Source organism: Alligator mississippiensis, chromosome 3 (assembly GCF_030867095.1).
Source record: "Alligator mississippiensis isolate rAllMis1 chromosome 3, rAllMis1, whole genome shotgun sequence".
NCBI lineage: Eukaryota > Metazoa > Chordata > Crocodylia > Alligatoridae > Alligator > Alligator mississippiensis.
In genome coordinates this window covers 204741947-204763088 of record NC_081826.1, presented here as the reverse complement: position 1 = coordinate 204763088, position 21142 = coordinate 204741947, and the positions used below count along the sequence as shown (strand labels likewise).

Sequence of the window (21142 nt, the reverse complement as noted above, 5' to 3'; positions counted from 1 at the left end):
TGCTATTGTTTAATATCTTCATTAATTATTTGGACAATGGCATCGAGGGCATGCTTGCAGATAACACCAAGTTGGGTGAAGCTGTGGACACTGGAGAGTATGGCTAAGATTCAGATGACCTGGATAAACTGGGGAAATAGCCCAGAATCAATCAGATGAAATTGAACAATGAAATAAGTATATAAGGGATGTACATCAGGATCTGGGGGAATGCCTGTTCACCAGAGCACCTCATGGGATGACAAGGTCAAATGATCACAAACTTCTCCAAGACTGTTTCAGGCTGGACATAAGGAAGAACTTCTTTACTGTCCGAGCCCCCAAGTCCTGGAACAGACTGCTGTCAGAGGTGGTGCAAGCACCTACTCTGGACTCCTTTAAAGAGTCAATTGGATGTTTATCTTGCTGGGATCCTGTGACCCCAGCTGACTTCCTGCCCCTGGGGCAGGGGGCTGGACTTGATGATCTTCCACGGTCCCTTCCAGTCCTAATATTTATGAAATCTATGAAAAGTGTGAAGTCCTGCACTTAGGTCAGAATAATTGGATACACAGATACAAACTGGAGAATGATTGGCTAAGCTGCAGTACTGCAGAGAAGGATCTGGAGGTTACGATAGATCATAAGCTGAATAGAAGTCAACAGTGTGCTCTTGTTCCAAAAAAAAAGGCCAATAGCATGCTAGGTTGTATTAACATAATTGTCACTTGTAAAGCAGAGGAAGTGATTCTTCTGCTCTGTTTGGCACTCGTTAACCTCACCTGGAGTACTGTGTTCAGTTTTGTGCTCCATACTCTAAGAAGTTTGTGGACAGATGGTGAAGAGTCTAGCAGAAAGTGACAAAAATTACAAGAGGCCTGAGGAGCATGATTTATGAGTAAAGACTGAAAGAACTGGGGTTATTTAGTCCAGAGAAGACTGACGGGAGATTTGATAACAGTCTGCAAATACCTGAAATGAGATTATAAAGAGAACGGTGATAGATTTTTCTCTATGGCTATGGAGGATAGGACTTCGAGCAATGGCTTCAAACAGCAGCAGAAGAAATTTAGGTTGGAGATTAGGAAAAAAAAAAAAACTTTGACTGAGAAATGGTCATACATTGGAACAAACTTAGGGGAGCCTGGAAATTTTCAAGAGCAGGTTAGATAGACACTTGGCTGGGATGGTTTAGTCAGGGATGATCCTCCCTTGAGTAGGGGGCTGGCCTAGATGACCTACTAAAGTCCCTTCCTGTCCTATTATCTTATGCTCGTAAGTAGCACTTAATTTTCAATCCAAAATGCCTTGATTTAAGCCCAAATTCAGAAAAAAAAATTCTATTTTGGAAAGCACTTCTGTACGTTTAAAATCCCTTGACTTTAATACTTAATTTAAGCACATACTTGCATGATTTCCTCAGTCTGAGCCCAACAGATGAGCTGAATCACTTTTCAACAGCATTTGTTGAGTTAAATGCTATATACTGGGTGCATCTACATGTGCACATTTACTGCGCAGTAACCTAAATTATTGCACAGGACAGGCTCATGTCTACACATGCACACCTATACTGCACAGTAACTATGGTGACTTATGCAGACTTGGGTGTAAATTTGACACCTGCATCATGCCCAATCAGTTTCTGCGCAGTAATGCATGTGTAGACTCCTTACTGCACAGTAACACTGTGTGTACGGATGAACTTGAGACTAACTTTTGTCCCAAGTAAAACCACACACAGCGTTAATGCACTTTAATGCCTGCACATGTAAATGCTGGCCTATTTCTGCTTACTGCACAGTAACACCCTTAGGGTATCTATAACGTGCTCTGGGGGTTGCATTTTAATTAGAGCGGATCTTGGGAGCCGCTCTAAGTAAAACACCTGCAGCATCTTATGTATTCAGTGTTTCACATTTCAAAATGGCAGCAGGGGTGCTTTAACTAAACTCATTCAATAAGCTTTAGTTAAAGAGCACCTGCTGCCATTTTGAAACATAGGAATGCTGAATACATGAGAAGCAGCAGCACGCTAGAGCCTTCTAATCAGAACACGTTGGAGCATGTGTAAAATTGCCCTTAGGTTCTTGTCAGTTTCCTGTGCCTAACATTTATAACGTATTAGATGTTAAAGATGAAAAAATTGTTCCTGACTCCAGCATTATTGGCAAATTTTAGTCTATATGTTCTTTGATCCTGGAAGGTACAAATGACAGTATTGGCAGCTATTTTACTTTTCAATTGTTCATGTCTTCAGCAGCACATCTAGAAGTTAGGAACTGTCAACACAGAAAGCTGCAAATTCAATTTCAGAATTAACATATTATGCAACTATTCTGCATCTGAGTTTCACAGTATATTACAAAGGGAAGTGAGAGCTTTCAAGGGACTGTCTAGTGCCTAACTCATTAGGGTTAGGATTCCTGACTAGGGTGCCCCTGGGCTGCTATGAAATTCTTTTGAGGGTGCCACTTAATATTAGCAATGCAAGATGCTACGATTCGTAAGACAAAACCAGAGATTTCAAACAGGAATCCGTAGGGTCAATAACATTTCGACTTGTTGCGAGCTTTCTGAGTTCACTGAAATAGAAGAATTGCTCTATTATTTTTCTGTAGTCAAAAAAGAGTGAAAGCTAAAAGCTGGCATTGTCTAAAGTGTGCCTTGTGTCTAACAAGGTTGAGAACCATTGGCCTAACTGTTTTGATTTTGGTATTTCTTGTGAAAGGAGTTATCCTTATGTGAATTCAAATAAAAAAACATTTTTGTGCAATATTTTCCTCCAGTCAGGAACAAAACAATGTATCCAATATTTCCAGACAGCCCTAAAGAACCCAGCTGAAATTTCAGAGACTAAGTTTTCACCAACAAAATCAATAACAGACCGAGAATTATTCACTAACTGTTTTATTTGCTCAGCTATCCATATTGTATTTCAAAATTTACTTGGATTGTGATACCTGAAATGTTATCCCAAGCATTTGAATTTTTTCCACTATAAATGTAGTTATAGATGAACTCGCCCTGTTATTTAAAAGTAGAATATCTGATAGAATTGGACTACTGGAACTTTAAAATGACCTAGCCTAAAATGAGAATGAAACTCTTGTTATATCTTGCACCTGTGTTCATTTTCTTATTGCTTCAGTGATGTCACGGATTCTTAAAATTCTGTAATAAAGTCCTGCAGGATCATTTACTTCATTTGGCATGAGACTATTACGCTAGTTTATGCTCAACCAATCTTTTTTCTGTTCCCACTTCGGTTCCTTCACTCTGAACTGCAGGATGAAAAATGAGAGTGTTTAGATCTTGAATATTAAACCATAACTAACCACTATTAAATCAATTTTCATTCCTCCCCAGCTAAAATGTCAAAGAAAGATTTACATTTCTAGCATGTTGCATAGTAAGAGTTTTTAAGCTGCAATTTAATGAATATAATGTTCTTATTTATTGTTATGCTATTATTTGAAATGTCAAGTAAATATTCTTAGGGGATTTGGTTGTAGCTGTGTTGGTCTAAGGACATAGGTAGACAAGTTTCTTTGGATAAATGTAATATCTTTTATTAGACCAACTAAATAGTTAGAAAAATTGTCCTTTGCAAGTTTTCCTATGCATCTATATAGATATTATTCTCATTCAGGTTCTTTCCATCTCATCTTGCTTACCACTCATGCTGTCGAACATTGTCTCACTGTTTCCTTTGTATTTCCCTATCTATCAGTTAGCCTCTACATATTGGTACTTTTCTGATACTCAAGATTATAAGCTTTCTGCAGCAATGGCCATCATTGTTTCTCTGTTGGTATAGCATGTAACACAATGGTATTCCCTGGTCAGTGACTGCGGGTTCTAGGTGCTATGATAATACGAACAATAAATACTTTGCCTTTGTGCTTAGTGCACTGGGCTTACTTTCCAGTTTTCTCAAAATCTCTCTTCCTTTGTTTTTAAATTTGGGAAACAGCACTGAAAAGCCTCTTCCTCAGTTCCTTTTCTAGGATTTTTTTCATCCCCTGGGCCCCAATACTAGGCATAGGAAATTGTCCAAGTTTAAATGTAGCTCAGTCTGATAAATTCCCCCTTTTTATAAGCCAAGGCATGCCAGTGATTGAGTAGGTGACTGGTTTTCTTCATAGTCAATATTAAAATAGTTCCTGACCTCAGTCTTGAGGGAAGAGATAAAGGCCACTTTTCTGCAGAGGCAAAGTGTTAAGCCCAGCTGCTTCAGCTGTATTCTATCCATTAACTATATTCTGTCCACCTCTCTTCTCTTTGCCATATCAGCTGAGTATACTGTTCTCTACTTCTGGCCCTAAACTTGGTGTAGTTTGGGTATATATTGTTATGCAGCTGCTACATTTCACCACAGCTATATTAATCAGTTCAGTAGCTAGTTAATACATATAAAGAGGCATTTTTTAGATCCTTTGACATAAAAAGCACAATTATGTAAATTATCATCATTTTTACTATTCTTCTTTACCCAAGGGTTTTCTAAAGTATTAAACTTTTCCTCTTAACACTCTGACATGGTAAACAAATTAACCAATTATTTTAGAGAGTAATCAGCTGCCTAAGGTTAGATCCACAAGACCAATTTTGACACTATATTTTTTATCACAGTGCTGGCAGGAGGACATAAAACCTTGTGCACTGTTATTTAGCAGACTCGAAATGATCTCTTAGAACTGCCGGAAATTTCCAAGAAATGCATCTAATATCCAGATCATCTCTTCCATCCCATAGTTTCCACTGCATGGGAAAAGGTAAACCATGGAAGTTGCTAACTAGGAACCATCTGATTTCAACAAGACTTTGTGAATGGTTTTGTTTAACCCCAAGTGTCAAATTTTGGTCAATCAGCTATTCACCCTCCAAAATCTTCACCTATCTCCAATTGCATTGTGCTTTAAAGGCCCAGAAAGCAATACCAACTCAAGTCAAATACCCCTTTAAAGAGGGACTCTTGCTAGAGTAAGAGCTGTAGGACATGGGGAAAGGAAGAAATATGAGAACTGTATTTTGCTGAAAGTTCTTTCTGAAGAAAATGCAGGCAAGGACTTCTTTTCTGCAGCCCATTCCTGTGATCATGGAAGAGATGTTCCAGTATTATTTTCCAAATCAAAGAAATAATGCATTTGAATGTTTTAGTGTGAATGCTGAAAAAACAAAATCAATTTTCCAGCCTCCCTAGGTTCACTAGAAAGCAGCTAGAGAAGTTTAATACTTGTTTTCACTATTTATTTAGATTTTTTTTCTTGAAACACATTTCTTTCTTTTCTGAGTCACCTCATGATCAGAGTTCAGAAAAGGAAAGCTCTCATCACATGATTATGGAGTCTGAGTCAAGCATGCAAATCAAGTATTGAAACACCTAGATGATATCTGTATACATCTACCAGACTGTGAACTTTATTCTGCCATGGTTTATATGTCATTCAACTCTTGTGACTTCAGTGTGATTGTATGGAGTATATCTTAGGACAGAATTTAGACTTCTGGAGCAGATTCAGCTCGTGTACATCAAGATACAATTCCACTGAAGGCAACAGTGCAGCTTCAGTGCTAGAAGTAATGGTGGGCAGGCTTGAGAAAATACAGAGTTGGTGGGTTACTGGCATTCTAGCCTTTGTCCTCTGGACTTGTTCTGATCAAAGTTAGATGGCATAGTTGACTAAACTATGAAGACTGTATGACAACATCACCCCAACCCTTGCCTTACTAAGGTAAGTATACCCCTCACAGTGGATAATTTTAAGTAAAGCCTTTATGAGAGTACGTCGGCATTCCTCATTATCATCACTTCTATTTGTGATGGAGCAGAACGAGGCTCCAAAGATGTTACATAGGTCAAAACAGAGCAAAGTTAGAATAGAGATCAATCCCATCTACAAAATAAGAGTGAATTAGAGCATCAGGAAATGCAGAGTGTTTTAACGTTCAACTCTTCACCCATTTCATTGAAGGCAGGCCCTGATGATAAATCACAGACTAAAATGTTGAATATATGCCTTGAAGTTTCCACAATTCCCTGGTTTTCACAATTTCAGAATTAAGGCCATGTTGCACAGGATGATTTCATGGTTATGTTAGATACAACCATATTTTTAGATATGTCATCCTATTGCTAGCAAGTCTTTAACATTGTTTCTTGGATCTATGTGACTTGAAGATGTGTTGAGAGCACACCGCTCCTACACGTTTTTTGTCATTATTCTTTGTAGCTTTGCTTTGCTTGCTCTTTTACCTTTGCCATCACTCAGGGCAAAGTCCAATAAAGGTTTAGAGCTGGCAGTCAAATAATAAAGGATAATGCCTGAATTTGCTATTGTACTAATATGAAATAAGAAGAAACAGTCCATTCTTTCACCTCATTCCCGCAGGCAAACACTTCTCACATACTCTAGAGCTGCTGACAGACTTCTGCTGTGCTTGTTTAGGCACAAACTGCCCAGCAGCCTATTAACTCTTTTTTTACTCTGAGAACCAAAATGTTCTTTCAGCAAAGACTTTGCTAGGATACAACCCATCGTCACCACTGAAAAGAAGAACCAGTCAGGTGTTTTCTCAAAATATTGCAAATAGAAGGGCCTCATCTTCTGGTACTTAAAAGCAATCTTCAAATATTTGCCTTAGTTAGCATTACATTTTTGTTGAGACAAGCTGTGTCAGAAGGAGTTCCTTGTAATCTGTTTTAAAAAAATGGGGTCTTGAGTTTTAAATGAAGAGCTTGTTATTACAGCCCTATTGTTGCCACGTGTGGTAGCTTTAGCTAGGTGCTGTTGTGTATTTTGGCTTTGTTAACAAGTCTAACCCCTGACTTTGATTCTATTTAAAAACAAAAAAGTCAAACCAGAGCTTGGATGGCAAGACATACTGATGTGTAAATTGCTCAATGAACCAGTACCTCCTTCTGTAATCATTTGTTTCTTAGACTTTCCTACTGTGATCCACTTAACTTCATTACGAATAGGATGTCATAGCATTACGCAGTTTTTCATTAAGTTTAAAACTCGTCCCATTTCTACCACGGTGTTAGAGCTTTAAATTTCAAATGTAATGGGTTTGTTCCAGTGGAGATCAATATTTCCATCAAAGTATTTTAAGACATTTATATTTTGATAAAAAAACCCCAACAATTCAGAAAAAACACCAAAAAAAGAAAAATAAGGAAATCCACTAAAAACAATATTTTGGGATGGGGAAATGATTTGGAATGAAGTTACAAACATACAGTGGTCAGGTTGTGGCCTTAATTGTTTTCCTATTTTATAAAATATGTATAATACACTGTTTGAGATGTAATACTATACAGGCATGATTTACACTTAGTTTTAGGAATGTGTTCACATGCTACTGTTCTTCTTTTTGTCCAGCTTACAGACTTGGCAAAAGCGTCTGCTTCACATGGGAAGAAAATTGGAATTAAATTGACTTGTTTTAAATGAGTTCATTATGTGCTAAGTAGTGGTTTGGAGCTGCGGGTGTCATTATTTTGCAATGTTTTTTCTACAGAAAACTAGGAAATTACCTAAAGTGAAGGTGGAAAATATTAACTAATGTCAACAACACTTGAAAAGAATGGCTTGAAGTGTTGGATCCTCACTACATGAATCATGTTGGATTATTAGTTCTCCTTCCTGAGGTGCACCTGTAAGTGCAAGGTTTTGATGAGAAATTGATTTAAAAAATATGTGAATGGCAAATTAGAATATGAGCTGAACCTCATCTAACCACAACATTTAACACACACTGTTAGTTCCACTACAAATTACAAATGAAACCTGCTGATTCTTGAGACTCAAAATCAAGAAAAATAGACATTCCTAAAGGAAATATTTTTCACATGCTCAAATCTGTTATCAATTTACCTTTCTACGTGATACATAGTTTTATTCTAACAATAGATTGTCATAGAAAACTAGAGCATCGGAGGTTAAAGCAGCAATAGAGAATTCTTTGACTTTGTTGGCTTTCATATAAGCCTGGCTGGAGCGTAGTACAGACATGGTATTTGTGGCTCCTCATGAAAAGTCTGAGACCTTCTGGTTGTAAGTGATCCCATAGTATGAATCTCAAGTCTCTGATCTGTGACCACTAATAGATCGTCTATCAGGAAATTGTCAAACAATAACAGCTCACAATGAGCAAAGAAGCCAGCTGGCTAGGTATCTGAGAAGCAAGCTGCAAAACATTTGTTGTCCCATGGATAAGAAGAAAAGGCAGCAGATAAGAGGCACCAAGGGATTTGTTTTGCTTTCTTAATTTCACCTTAAAACATTTCCTTTGGAGCCAGTAAAGGCTATCCGCAAGAAGCCCAATTCATCCGAACTAATGATCCTTTGTCTAGGCTTCTACCACAGTTCAGGAAAGAGGGATGAAACACTGTCATTCATTCACTTTTGAATTGGTACCACAGCTTCCCAAACAGAACCTAGACACTGGATTACTTACAGTTTACAGCAGAAACCAGTATCTCCAGATACACATTTCTGTCTAGATTAACTCACCCTATAAAAATGCAAAATATTTGTTTTATTACCCTGGACACTATCAACAATATCATAAAAACTCTGCACTTTTCTCCAGCTAAAAAACTCACTAGTGCTGATGCATCTCCATGTCTGCTACTGCTTCAGATAAATAATCATTCTCCCAGTCAATCTCCTGTCCTCAAAGCAGTCAGATTTTTTTAGGGCACTGTCATTTTTATCACTGGATCGTTGTCTTTATAAAAGAATGGAGAGTGCAGTTGGTGTGGCTCACTTTTCTGTTATTTACTGTTGACTTGATAGCCATGTAAGGATCCCCTGTCATGATGCTATACTAAACCAATAGCTGCTTATATGCATGGCCTGCTAGGAATTATTTTAGGTAGGTCCTCTTCTAGGAAGAAGCATATTATACTCAGTTATAAGACACTACAAAGCCCGTTCTGGTTAGGCAGCCAGGACTCCATTTGAGTCCTCCAGGGCTGAAGGAGGACTGCAGATCTTTAATACCATGCTTGAAATGTTTTATCTGTAACCCAAGATGCAGCAAGGAAAAAGATCAGAGGGCATTATCAAAGCCAAAGGGCGAGCAACGTTTTTGGCAGGCATGCCACAATCTACACTAAGCCCTGCACCCTCCCTGAGTGCTGCTCCAATCTCCTTCCCCTGCCCAATCTGCTGCTCTGCTTTCTGTCCCTGCCTAATCTGCTGCTTTGGTTTCTGCTCCCTGCATTATCTGCCATTGTGCTGCCTGCCCCTCCATAATCTGCTGTGCACCACACACAGGCTATGCATGCCACTGACGACAATCATGCCATATGCTGGCCACTGGTGGTATAGGGCATATGCCAGGTTGGTTCACTCTGCTGAGGATGCTATGAGGGGCATTTTTGTTAAATTGTGTGTCCACAAAAGGATATTTGCAGTGCTCTTTGGTGTCTTTGCTTTGGTCTAGTTGTACAGCAGACATACAAAACTAGCACAACCTCATCATTCTCATTGCAGCTTTACCACTCCTTCCTTGCGTCTACACAAGACGCTAACTGTGCAGTCCTTACTACACAGTCATTTAGTACTTGTATAAATAAATAACCTCTGGTTACTGCACAGTAGCATCACAGAATGGCTTTTTTGTGACACTGTGCAGTAGCCTGAGACTACTGCGCAGTAGCTTCACGTCATGCTTTCTGCCACACAAAGCTACTGTGCAGTAGTCACGGGCTACTGTGTAGTCAGTGCCTCATGTAGATGGGGTCCTTGGGTAGTGAAGCATCTGGATTTCAGCACTTTTTAAACTCTGTTATTAAAGGCAGGCTTTTCCCCTTTTGAAAACACTTTGCTGGAAGCTCACAGTAAACACTGCTTAGCTGATGGTCCTCTGTGTTCAGTTAGTATTGTATTCTTCAACTTTTTACTAATTACCTAACTTGATGGGGCAGGTCTCCATTACCAAGACTCATAGATTTATGATTATGGTATTTTAACATTTGTTCCCATGCCATAAGGTTCCACTTGGAGTACCATATACAAATTATTGTTCTATTCATTTATTTCTCACTCTTATTCATGGCTTTGTTTTTCCTACCACACTTAGGGTGATTATACATCCCAGTTTAGCCAAGACAGTCCTGAATTTCAGAGGCTGGCCTCAGATGGCTGGTGAGACTTAAAAAGGAGTATCCCAGAAACACAGGGGCATGGGGCACAGTCCGGCAGTGAGGCAAAGCAGCACAGCATGCCAGCAGGTTGGCACCACTGCCCACCCACCTTCCTTCCCTTGCCGCTGACTTGGGACAGCAGGGAGGGGGGCAGTGTCTCGGATGTGCCAGATGTCCTTATGGTCAGCCTACTCATACTGCACCCTAGACTTGAGCCAGTCACTTATTCCCAGCCCACTAGCCATTCTCTCACAAGCTACATGCAGATTCTGGGGTTGAGCACAGAGGCTCATGCATGCATGCTAGTCAATGAGATTACAAGCCTGGGACTAGGTTTGTGAAGCACTGGCAAATACGTACACTATGTTATATTTTAGCTGATAGTAAAATTACTGCTTGCAATATAAATACTTAACCAGGAAAACTTTGTTAAGCTTTTCTGTGTTCTTAATTATGTTTTATGCAAGTGTTGTACAGTTAGCATTACAGATGAGCATAGTGAGTTAAGTGATCCTACACAACACATTCTTCTGTATAGCACTGGTGAAAAAGACCCATGGATTCATAAACCAGCCATGGGAATCCATGAGGTCATCTATGCTCCTTCACAGCTCTGACTTCCCTGGCCCCAGACCACCCACACAGCTTGGCTGTTCTCTCTATGGCAGTCAGTCAGGGTTGCACAATTATTTCAGGGAAGAACAGAGTATGTTGAATTGTTATGCTAGAGTCACTGTCGCACACAGGGTTAAGTATTTGTAGATGAAGTTTTTGAGAGTTTTTTGGGGGGGGCCCATAGAAATTATATTTGTTGTAGAGCTCAAGATTTGAGGGGGGGAAAAGCAAAAGAAAAGAAAAAGAAAAAACCCAGAGGGTGAAAGCATTGGTGCTACGTTGATTGTTATGGAAAGAATCCTAGTTGCTGAAATCATTAACAAAGTTTTTTGCAGGGAAAAGTCAGGTGTCTGAGTATCTGAGAGATGAGCAGATCTTCAACGAACTTGGGAAGCAGTTGAAGAAAAGATGTCCACTTATAGTTAGGTAGCATGGAAATTTGTAGTTACCCAATCTCTTCAAAGGCAAATAAAGTGCAGTACTTAACAAAAGCACACCAAAAATCCTATTCTACGCTTCCAACTGTTTTGGATTGGTGCACTTCTAGTGGCTTCCCTAGAATGATTTCTCACTTTCATTTCTCTTTGACACTAGCATATCAAACCCCAACTGTTTTAATTAGTAAAACATTATTCCTTTAAGAAGAAATTATTGTAGATCCCAATTCCGCCGTCACTCAAGTTCCTGGAAAGTTTGTTATTATATTAACTGAGGTCAGAATTAGACTGACAAACTATCTTTTGTACTGGGTAAGCCTTGATTTCTCCATGCCAAGTGGCTGTAAGAAATCTAGATGAAAGTAGAGCTAAAGTGCACATATTTTAAAGTTGACAATAAAAGTTTTAGGCATATTAGAACACTGTTTTGGGAAGAAATATTCTATTGATCAGGTTGCACTGAAAATGTAGTTTGTAATCTGAGAAACTTTTCCTTTCACTTCCAGTAGTGAAAATCATGAGGAACTTTCTTGAAAGCAATGCATTCATGCTGGTGCACTGTCAGGATGAGGGAAGAATCAGATCCTTACTGACTCATCCACTGACTCATGCCTTCTCTCACTTCAGCAACTGCCCCAGTTAAGGATGCAGAGTTAGTTGCTCAAGATGCATATTCCCTGCAGGAAGAGAAGGAAGGACTTGTGATTTAAGCTGGGAGCAGGAAGACAAGAGGTCTGCACATGGTTTTTACACCCAAGACAAACTTAGGACAGTGACTTCATTTATGTGTGCTTTCAGTTGAAGTATAAAAGGGACAGAAATACCTCCTGATCATATTGTAAAAACTAAGTTTATCCATGGGCCAGCTGTTTTGGAGACCAGTGTCATAGATGTGCTTATAAATATATCAAAACTAGCAAGAATAATTGTATATCTAGTTGTTAATGTTCTATCAGTTACTACTTTACCCTGCTATAGATGTACACTGTGGTGCTCAACAAACAACACTAACTTCATAGTTTCAAGATTTTATCTACAACCATGAAGACTAGAAAAATACAATATTTTAATGGAAGCACAGATTCTGGAGTTAATTCCACCTGATAAAATATTTATTAATCAACACTGTGACAGAACCAAAACGGTTTTGATAATTTATGAGTTTCCAACTATTTAAGACATTAAACTTCAATAGTAGTTTCTCCCTGGTACAAAATCCCCCAGTACGGCATTTTTCTATTCTCAAAAAACTTTTGAATTATTCGGGAGAGAAAGTAAAGTAATAATCAGATCCCAAAAGTGAATGCTGTAAAACAGACCCTCTTTAATTAAATGTAACTCAGTCTAATGGAGATGACTGGGAGGGAGGGAAGAGAGGGTAAGAATTTGTAAAAAGTTCTCTATTCCCAATGTTCCTGTCTATTCTTTAAAGTAGTAAAGAATGGCTAGTTTGATAGACATGTCAAAAACAAAAGTAAAATTCCAAAGTTATTCCATTTTCCATGATTCCCGAAATGTTTTCATTCAGGTGACATTTAAAAATTAAAACATTTTGATCAGCTCTACAGACTACCTAGTTTACTTGCAAATCCTCAGAAAATTCAGTTTCATTCATTGACGGCATGGTGCAAATTAAGAGAAAATGAAAATTATATAAAATTAAGAGGATGAATTCTGGCATTGGCTGAAAGGTGAACTATGGGATTGTGACCCAGCCTCCATAACTTATATTAAAGAACTAAAAACAAATTGTTTTAAACTTTATTTCTTAATAAACAATTTCATTTATGCATATTAATATGCTCACAATATGGCATGTTTCATAAAGTGATTATCATGAAGTTGTGTCTAAAACATTCCAAATAAAAGCACGCAGATGAAAGTAAGAGTGAATTAAATGGAAGGAGAGAAGATTTTCAGGGACTCGCAACAGTCCTCCTGGTGACTATGTTTCCATTTTCTTTTGATGTTATACCCTGCAGTGGATGCGAAGATAACTTCATTTCCTGCCCAGTAAGCAAAGAAAGAAAGAAAAAGTCTACTCTCTGTGGGCTGAATTTTGTTGTTCTGTATATTAACATCTGTCAGATGACTGCTGGAATAAGAACACTTCAGCTTCATGGCTTTTTTCCACACTAACAGCTGGTGAGTCACAGGTGCTGGCAAAGGAAACCACCAGCCCCACTGAAATGTACTGGGGAGCTCTTTGTTATTTTAACACCACAGATGGAAAGTACTTAATTTGCTCTGATTTGAAATGTTCCTTATGGACAAGGTGCTATGTAAACAGCGCTCCAAAAGAGACTCAATTCAATGGGATTTTATTTGCAAATAGAGCAGTTAAAGAAGAAACAACCATACAGTGTCTCTACACTAGCCAGGCTGTTCTGGGTACAGGAGGGTTGCAGTTTTGCCTCATGCTCACATTAGCATTCCACTACTTCTGTTTCAAGAGCATCTGATATCTATCCTAAAGTACATATACTACTCTGTGAAGCAGTGGCTTCTCAGACCATAAAGAGACTTGCTAGGAGAAAAAAAAGGCAAGTTTCAGTATTCTCTTGGAGAAATCCCACAATGCCTCGGCCATTATCTAGACTTTCTCAGAATGGAAACCACAATGAATGCTCTGCTGTCACTCCAGCAGGGAAGATCTCTTGACAATGTAGGTAAACAACCCTGGGCATATTAAATGGTTGTCAGGAGGCGATTCTAACAAAATGTATAAAAAACTAGCCCCAGAGGTCATGTTGCCAGAGTTAAAGCCTTAATAGGCAGCATCATGCTGTATTTAAGGACAATTTTCAATGGATAGAATGGTATTGTTGATTGAATCCAAACCACAGATGGATTAGATGTTTGACACTGGCTGCATAAGTTCAGAAGGCAGAAGAATTTTTCTGGGTTTTTTTGGTAAGCCAGGCTTAGAACCATAGTGTTACATTAAAAGAGTGGAAAGTGTGGGGAAAGAGTGGCAGTTGCCAAAGGAACTACTCTGAAAGTGGGAAGCTGCAGTTGTGATGTAAATTTTCAGAGAAAAAAACTAAACAAAACAAAAAATGCATAGCATGTTGTACTACCCAGGACCAAAAGGTTTCCTGAGGACACCAACAAATACCATTGTAAGAGGAGCCATTTTAATTTGGTGGCTGTTCAGTCAGCAATATTTTCCCTTTCAAAAGATAGTCAATGTTAGAGATAGAGCCTTCAAAAAGGCCAAAAAAAAAGTAAGTCCCAGATGTCCAGGTTTTAATATATTAACATTTTTGCGACAACATGTAATATGTGCATGGCCCCCTTCCTAGGTTCCTCAATACATACATTAAGTCATTTCATCTGCAATAGCAGTGCCTTCATACCCCCTGTTTTTTCCCATGGCAAATTGTAGAGCTTTCTTGGTGTTTCTAATTTTCTAGTGCATTGTTGTGCCAGCATTTGAACTGGTGATTTGGGGGAAACATTGGGTGCATCTACACACTACTATACTTTAGTTCATGTGCGTTAAATCTAGTACTTGTGGGCGCCTGCACATGAGAACAGAGGCTGCTGCGACACGCTGGAATTCCAGTGCGTTGGCGCAAACTCAATTATTGAGTCTGCTCCAGCAGTGTCCTGCCTCTCATGTATCAATGTGAGATGGCAATGGGGGTGCTTGAAATAAAGTTCATTGAATGAACTTTATTTCAAGTGCCCCCGCTGCCATTTTTAAGCATGGGGGCGCTGATACGCACGATGCAGTGGTGCTTTTATTAGCGGCTCTTGGAGCCACTCAAATTAAAGCACCACCCTTCCCACCCTCAGAACATATGCTAAAGTGCCCTGTATTGTGAGGTACTAGGAAAATGTGCATTAGCCTGGCTTAATGCACATTAACTAAAGTGCACACTTTAAAAATAATGCTTAATGCACATTAGCCTATTTTAATGTGCATTAAGTAAAAGCATGATGTTGCTTGTATGCTTATTAAAATAGGCTAATGCACATTAAAGTGCTCATGTAGATGCGCATTGAGTAAACGAATGCCTGCAAACGCAGGGAACAGAAATCAGTGGCCCTGAGGCCCCTTTCCAGTCCAGCATTCATATTTATTGGTGTGCCACATTTTAATTTCTTAGTAGCCTCATTCACCTCAGTTCCTCAAACACTTGGCAATTCTATTTTCTTGGTTAAGTTTTTCACCTACGTATAGGACCTATAGGATTAGAACCTATAGATGCTGTAGACTAGGGTCAGTGCATTTTGCCCTGGTATTTCTCAGTGTAAAGATTTCTTGTGTTACATGCATCTATCCAAATGTATTTTTTACCCTATCCTGCTTTTCCTATCTTACCATGTTTGAAAAAGGCCTGGCAGACTCTTGAGAGCACACGGCAGAGGGAAGAGAACTGTGCTACCTTAGGGAACCTGAGGTTTTGTTCCACGTTTGTAAAGAAAAAAAACTAACATACTGCAAAGTAAAGGAGGAAAATCCATATGGAGGGTTGGGTGAGAAACCACTTGAACTTAACTCTCAAGGTACTTAATGTCATCGAAACCTTTTGGTCAGATTATTACCTTATATTACTTGGCTGCTTACCTGTTATTCTTTAGGTGGCTGGGGTTAAGATGCGGTAGAGATTTGCAAGAATGGCTCGGGTCTACTCTGACCTAGAGGCAGAAAATCATTATAAAGATATAGATTATTTGGTCCTTAAAAAAACTTGGTGGCCTCTTAACTAATTCAGCTTGTGGGCTGTTACCCATGTTATAAAAACCACCAGCTATTTGGTTGACATTGCAGTGTGGGTTTTCCCTCTCCTTTAAGCTTAATGCAAGATTTAGATTGAATGTGAATAGCGCCACATCCATTTTAACTTTTTGCTAGAAAATTTCTTCTTCAGGTCATGGTGTTCTACTGAGAGAGCCCTGGGAAAGGTTATGTTCATTATAGGCCTGATTTTCAAAAGGTGCTAAGCTTTCACAGTTCCTACTGAATTCAGCCAAGGTTGTGGGTGCTCAGCACTTCTGAAAGCACTTATGTGGCCTGTGGGGAATTTAGCATGCCCAGGGTCTCATTATTCAGGAGCTTAAAAATTGAAAGAACAGGGGGAAAAAAAAACAAACCCAAACTTCATAAACATTCATTAAAGTCCATCACCAGTGTCTAAGCAGCACGATAGCATAACAATATGTCAATTGTCACTTTGTAGCATGCAAGTTCTATTCCCAAATTACCCCAGTAACCTAAATAACGAAGGAGAAAATGTACAAAGAATTAATATGGCCATCTGGAATGCATAATGTGGAAAGATCTGCAATGAATTACATGGTCTGGAAAGTGGCTGGTCAAATTCCAGAGAGCTAAGATAGACTTCAAAGCCTGGCTGCACATCAGTGAGACTGCTGATCAGCTCAGATATTTCAAGTGGGTGTAGATGAATGAATTTATTACATTTTTTATCTGTTGTGTTCATATGGGAAAACATGACCATAGACAGGTTCTCCATTAATTTCATGCTAGAGTCTATGTTTTTTTAACTATAAATCATATTTATAACAAATTATGTAGTCTCATAACTTTAAAAAAGGTATTTTCCCATCCTTTATTATGTTGCTGCATTACAAGGGCAATAGAAATCTGCAGAAAAATATGCCATGACTAAAGTATGCTTTTTGGAACAGGACTTGAGTAATGCAAATAATCTTTTTAAAGGCAGAGCAAGTCATTGTTTTTCATTTCTTTAACTGCTCCCCCGCCCCCTTAAACTAAACTTAAACACATCTACCATTTGGGCTTGTTCCGTATTTTTAAACCAATCTCCTCCAAATTAATTGCTGGATCTGCTTCTGGTCCAGGCTCCAAACATTTCTACTTTGTACTGATTCAATCAAAACAAATGGACCCTAAAAATTATTATCATTATTAGTAGTAGTAGCAGCAATATTGATAATAACAGATGATGATAACAACAACAACATCATCATCACAATCCTCAGAATTTGAGTGTTATATGTTCAAGGAACTGGACATGTTATACGATCATTTTCAGCACTAGTGCAATGAGGCAGCCATTCTGTAGGCTGTACTTTTCTGCACTGGGATAAATTACTTTTTTCACCTGCCCAGCTCTCCTATCTTTTTGACAGTTGTAGATATAACATGCGCTATAAAGAATGCTTCACTCTGATCCCGGGGGGAATGACTGGATCTGAGCAGGCTATTAAAAACTGTACTACACAGAGCAATTATTCAGACATCCCCATCATTTTTGAGCAGCAAAATAAGTTTATTCATCTCATGTGATACAAAAGTGCTACTCAAAACAAACTCTTACTAACTTAGTTACCAGGTGGGTTTTTGTACTGGCTTTTTGTCATTCCCCTTTTAACTCCCCAGTGTAGTAGATTTAGATGCTGACTATCAGGTAAACTGTTGAGAGAGTAATTTAATTGATTCATATTTATGTATTTATTTATTTATTAATAAATGTTAGTATAATGCATCCTGCCATATTGTGTACTGAGCAGCAGCAGCAATAGAATAACTTACTAGAGATGTTCCCTGGGTGACTGTTTGTCTATATTTCTCAAATGTTATCTTTTAAAGGACAACACCATAACCCTAACTCTTGAGCAATGCAATGAGCCATCCTCCAGCAATACAGGCATACATGCTGAAGCAGGTAACAAGCCTTTCCCCTCACCATCAGAACTGCCAATCTATAAATATGCCCATATAGCATTATAGAAGCCATACAGCCTTCAGCATTATAGAAGTATTTGGTAACCATGCACCTGTATTTGCATTTGGTAACCAAGCACTACTGCACACAGAGGCATGCAAGAAACCATCTACCCCACCAAGTGCCCAGCTCCCTCCAAGATCCTTCTTCCCACTTCCCCTTCTGGGCAGAAGAATGAAGAGCTTAGAAATATGATTGTGGGAAACAATAATACAGGTTTGATCATTTCTCCCCCTTCCTTCAGTATTAAAGTTCCCTAGATGGCATAAATTAATGTTCTGGTTGGGCTTACTAGTGGACCTAGGCAATCAGGACTCATAGTACAGATGATATCTTTTATTAGACCAACAAGATGTTTGCCAAAAAACAGAAAACAAAAACTTTAATGGCAAGCTTTCGGGCACAAACACCCTTCATCAGGCATTGGAGAAAAGACTGTAAAAGTTCTCCTGGGTAGAAATGAAAGTTCATATTTTATAGGATTTCACGGAGTCATCACATGGAAAACTCCTCCAGGCAGTCAGTTCACAGCTAGTGATGGACCTGGTCCTTTTCCCTTTAGAGTCAATGGGCATTTTGGCTTATAACATGATTTGATGACTGAAGCAGCATCTGGAGGAGCAGCAGCCACTTCTGAACACAGGCAGGCTTTTGCCCTGACAAGTGAAGAGCTAGCTAAAGGCAGATGGCATGCAGGACATGTAGGTGAATTTAACACAGATGCGTCTGCCCCGTCATCATCCTTCTTAAAAATGATGCTCCTCTGATCTTTTTCCTCGCACTGGTTACAAAAATTCTTCAGTGAGAAGTCCCCCACTGAAGGCTTAGGAATTAAGGGGGTTTGCTTCATTCTTGCTGATGGAACTAAAACACGTATTCAGCAAGTCCCTGTGGTAATTTGGCACTTCAGCATCCCATTTCTTCTGAGACCCAGATGTGAAGTATCATGGAGACAGACAACACTTACAAGAGAAAAGTGAAGCTAGTATTTCAGAAACACCAAACAGACTAGAAATAGCACCTTAATCCTTGCCTATTCACTTATTTTGAATTCTCACTTTAAGAAGAAAAAAAAAATAACTAACCTGGATTTTATCAAAATCCTAACTGCATATCCTGAGCTGCTGTATTTTACAAGTGAGACCACTCTGAAGGTATTACAGAGTGATTTTAAACCCTCACTGAGTGAACAGAAGCATCTGCTGCAGTAAAAGTGCATGCTCTTCATGCCAGTCTTTTGACATAACTATGGACATTCTAGTCTCACACTGAGGAAAAAAGGAAGTACAACAACAATTATAGGAAATGTACCATCTGGACAAAGGCTGAATTGTGATACGATTGTTTGAAAGATCAGTGCTCAGTTCTCATTTAACCTCTGTCATGTACTGACAGTATAGATTGGCTAAGAGTAACAATAATCACAGTTTACATATCATCTCATAACTATACAGGCAGATCCAAATAGATGATGTAGGCTTGAATACTCCAACTTTCAGAAAGGTTTAAACTCCAGATTTAAATATTATGAATTGAATCCATCTCTAATGTCTTTTAACCAAAGAACTACTTAAAAGACTGGATTTATGGACATTCATTCAAATCCTAAAAGTGTGCTTGGTTTAATTATTTTAACATGCCCTATTATTTGCTCTTTGCAAGTGAAGAAAACAGAAAGAACGGCTTCATGCAGCTACCTGTGTTTGCCTCCAAACAAATTATGAATATCTGAAAGCTAATTTTGTAATTTGCTATTAATATTCTTCTGTTAAAATCAAATCAGCCAGTTAAACAGCAGATGCAATACTATGCAATTTAGTGGACCATTAAAAATGAACAAGGAATAGGTAATAGAAAGATTTTGCCAACATTGTATAAGCTCAAGTTTGTTCATATAAATTATTCAGTGCTTAATTTACAAATAACAATTTTAGACTTGCAAAAAAATCAGGATCAGTCTGAGACTGTTTCACCAACAGAAAAACAGAATTATTATGATGGAAAACTGATTCTCTACCAAAAAAACACCAAAATGTAGCTGTTCAAAGGAGTAATAAAACTGCCATGGCAAAAAGTGAACAATATAAAAAAAAATGTAGCGATACAAGAATCCTCTAAACAGCCTTGGATGAAATGGCTTAGGAAAGTAATTTGGAATTCAGAATACAAGGAGAGGCTCAGCAGAGGCATAATAGAGTAGCTAGGCATCCAGGGCAGTAGTGACATATGGGAACACCAGCAACTTCTGATGCTACTGGCGTGGCCATGTGACTGGTGGTGGCTGTTATTTTTCCACCCTCCCCACTAAGTTGGCCCTGAGGTTGCTGCCTCGGGCACCCCACCTTTATTATACTACTGAGTATCAGGACTTCAGAGAGGAGAGAATTGCTGTCCATAATTACTCTGAAGCCTAATAAAGGATATTTAATATACATTAACTGTTTGATTGCTGATTATTTAGCAGAAATATCAAGCCATTGTATTTTTCCTTTCTTGAAGAAAATACTGGCAGATACTAGATGAGCTCCACTTTTGCATGTTATTTCCTGTTGAGGCTTTCTCTAGAGGGGAAGCAAGGAATTCACTGGATCATAAGAAAGTAGGGCTGGAATGAGGTCATCTAGTCCAGCACCCTGCTCAAGGCAGGATCATCTCTGACTAAACCACCCCAGCCAAGTGTCTATCTAACCTGCTCTTGAAAATTTCTAGGGATCGATTCAACTTCCAAAGTAGCCTGCTCCAATGGTTGACCAGGGTACCCTCATAGTCAGAAAGTTCCTTCTAATCTCCAACCTAAATTTCCTCTGTTGCAGTTTAAAGCCATTGCTCCTAGTCCTGTCTCCAATGCCACAGACAAAAAAGCCTGTGTCCATCTTCTCTCCAACTGCCCTTCAGGTATATGAAGACTGTTATCAAATCTCCTTTCAGTCTTCTTCAGACTAAATGATCCTTATTTCTTTCAGCCTTTCCTCATAAGGCATGCTTCCCTGGGCTCTATTCATTTTTGCTCTTCTCCGCAGTGCTCTTTCCAATTTGTCCACATGTTGAAGTGTGGGGCCCAAAACTGAACACAGTACTCCAGGTGAGACTTCACCAGTGCTGAGCAGAGCAGAAGAATCACTTCCCTTGATTTACAATTGACATTCCTGGTGGCATAGACAGCTGGAGGCAAGTAAGTTGGTGGTGGGGGAAAAATGATGGGGGGAGCAGAGGCAAGTCTGCAGGGA

General features: G+C 38.9%; 1 long non-coding RNA gene across 6 annotated transcripts in view; it reads right to left on the bottom strand.

Annotated features, from left to right (window-relative positions):
* LOC106740164 (uncharacterized) overlaps positions 1-21142 on the bottom strand; it is a 186683-nt gene that overhangs the window by 64328 nt on the left and 101213 nt on the right. For 4 of the 6 annotated variants that reach the window (XR_002087270.2, XR_002087269.2, XR_009460995.1 and 1 more), the window contains one exon: positions 15770-15840. This is a non-coding gene — a long non-coding RNA (uncharacterized LOC106740164). Of the gene's footprint in view, positions 1-2890; positions 3264-13004; positions 13200-15769; positions 15841-21142 lie in introns of those variants that run through there. The other 2 variants (XR_009460996.1, XR_002087271.2) reach the window with 2 other exon arrangements.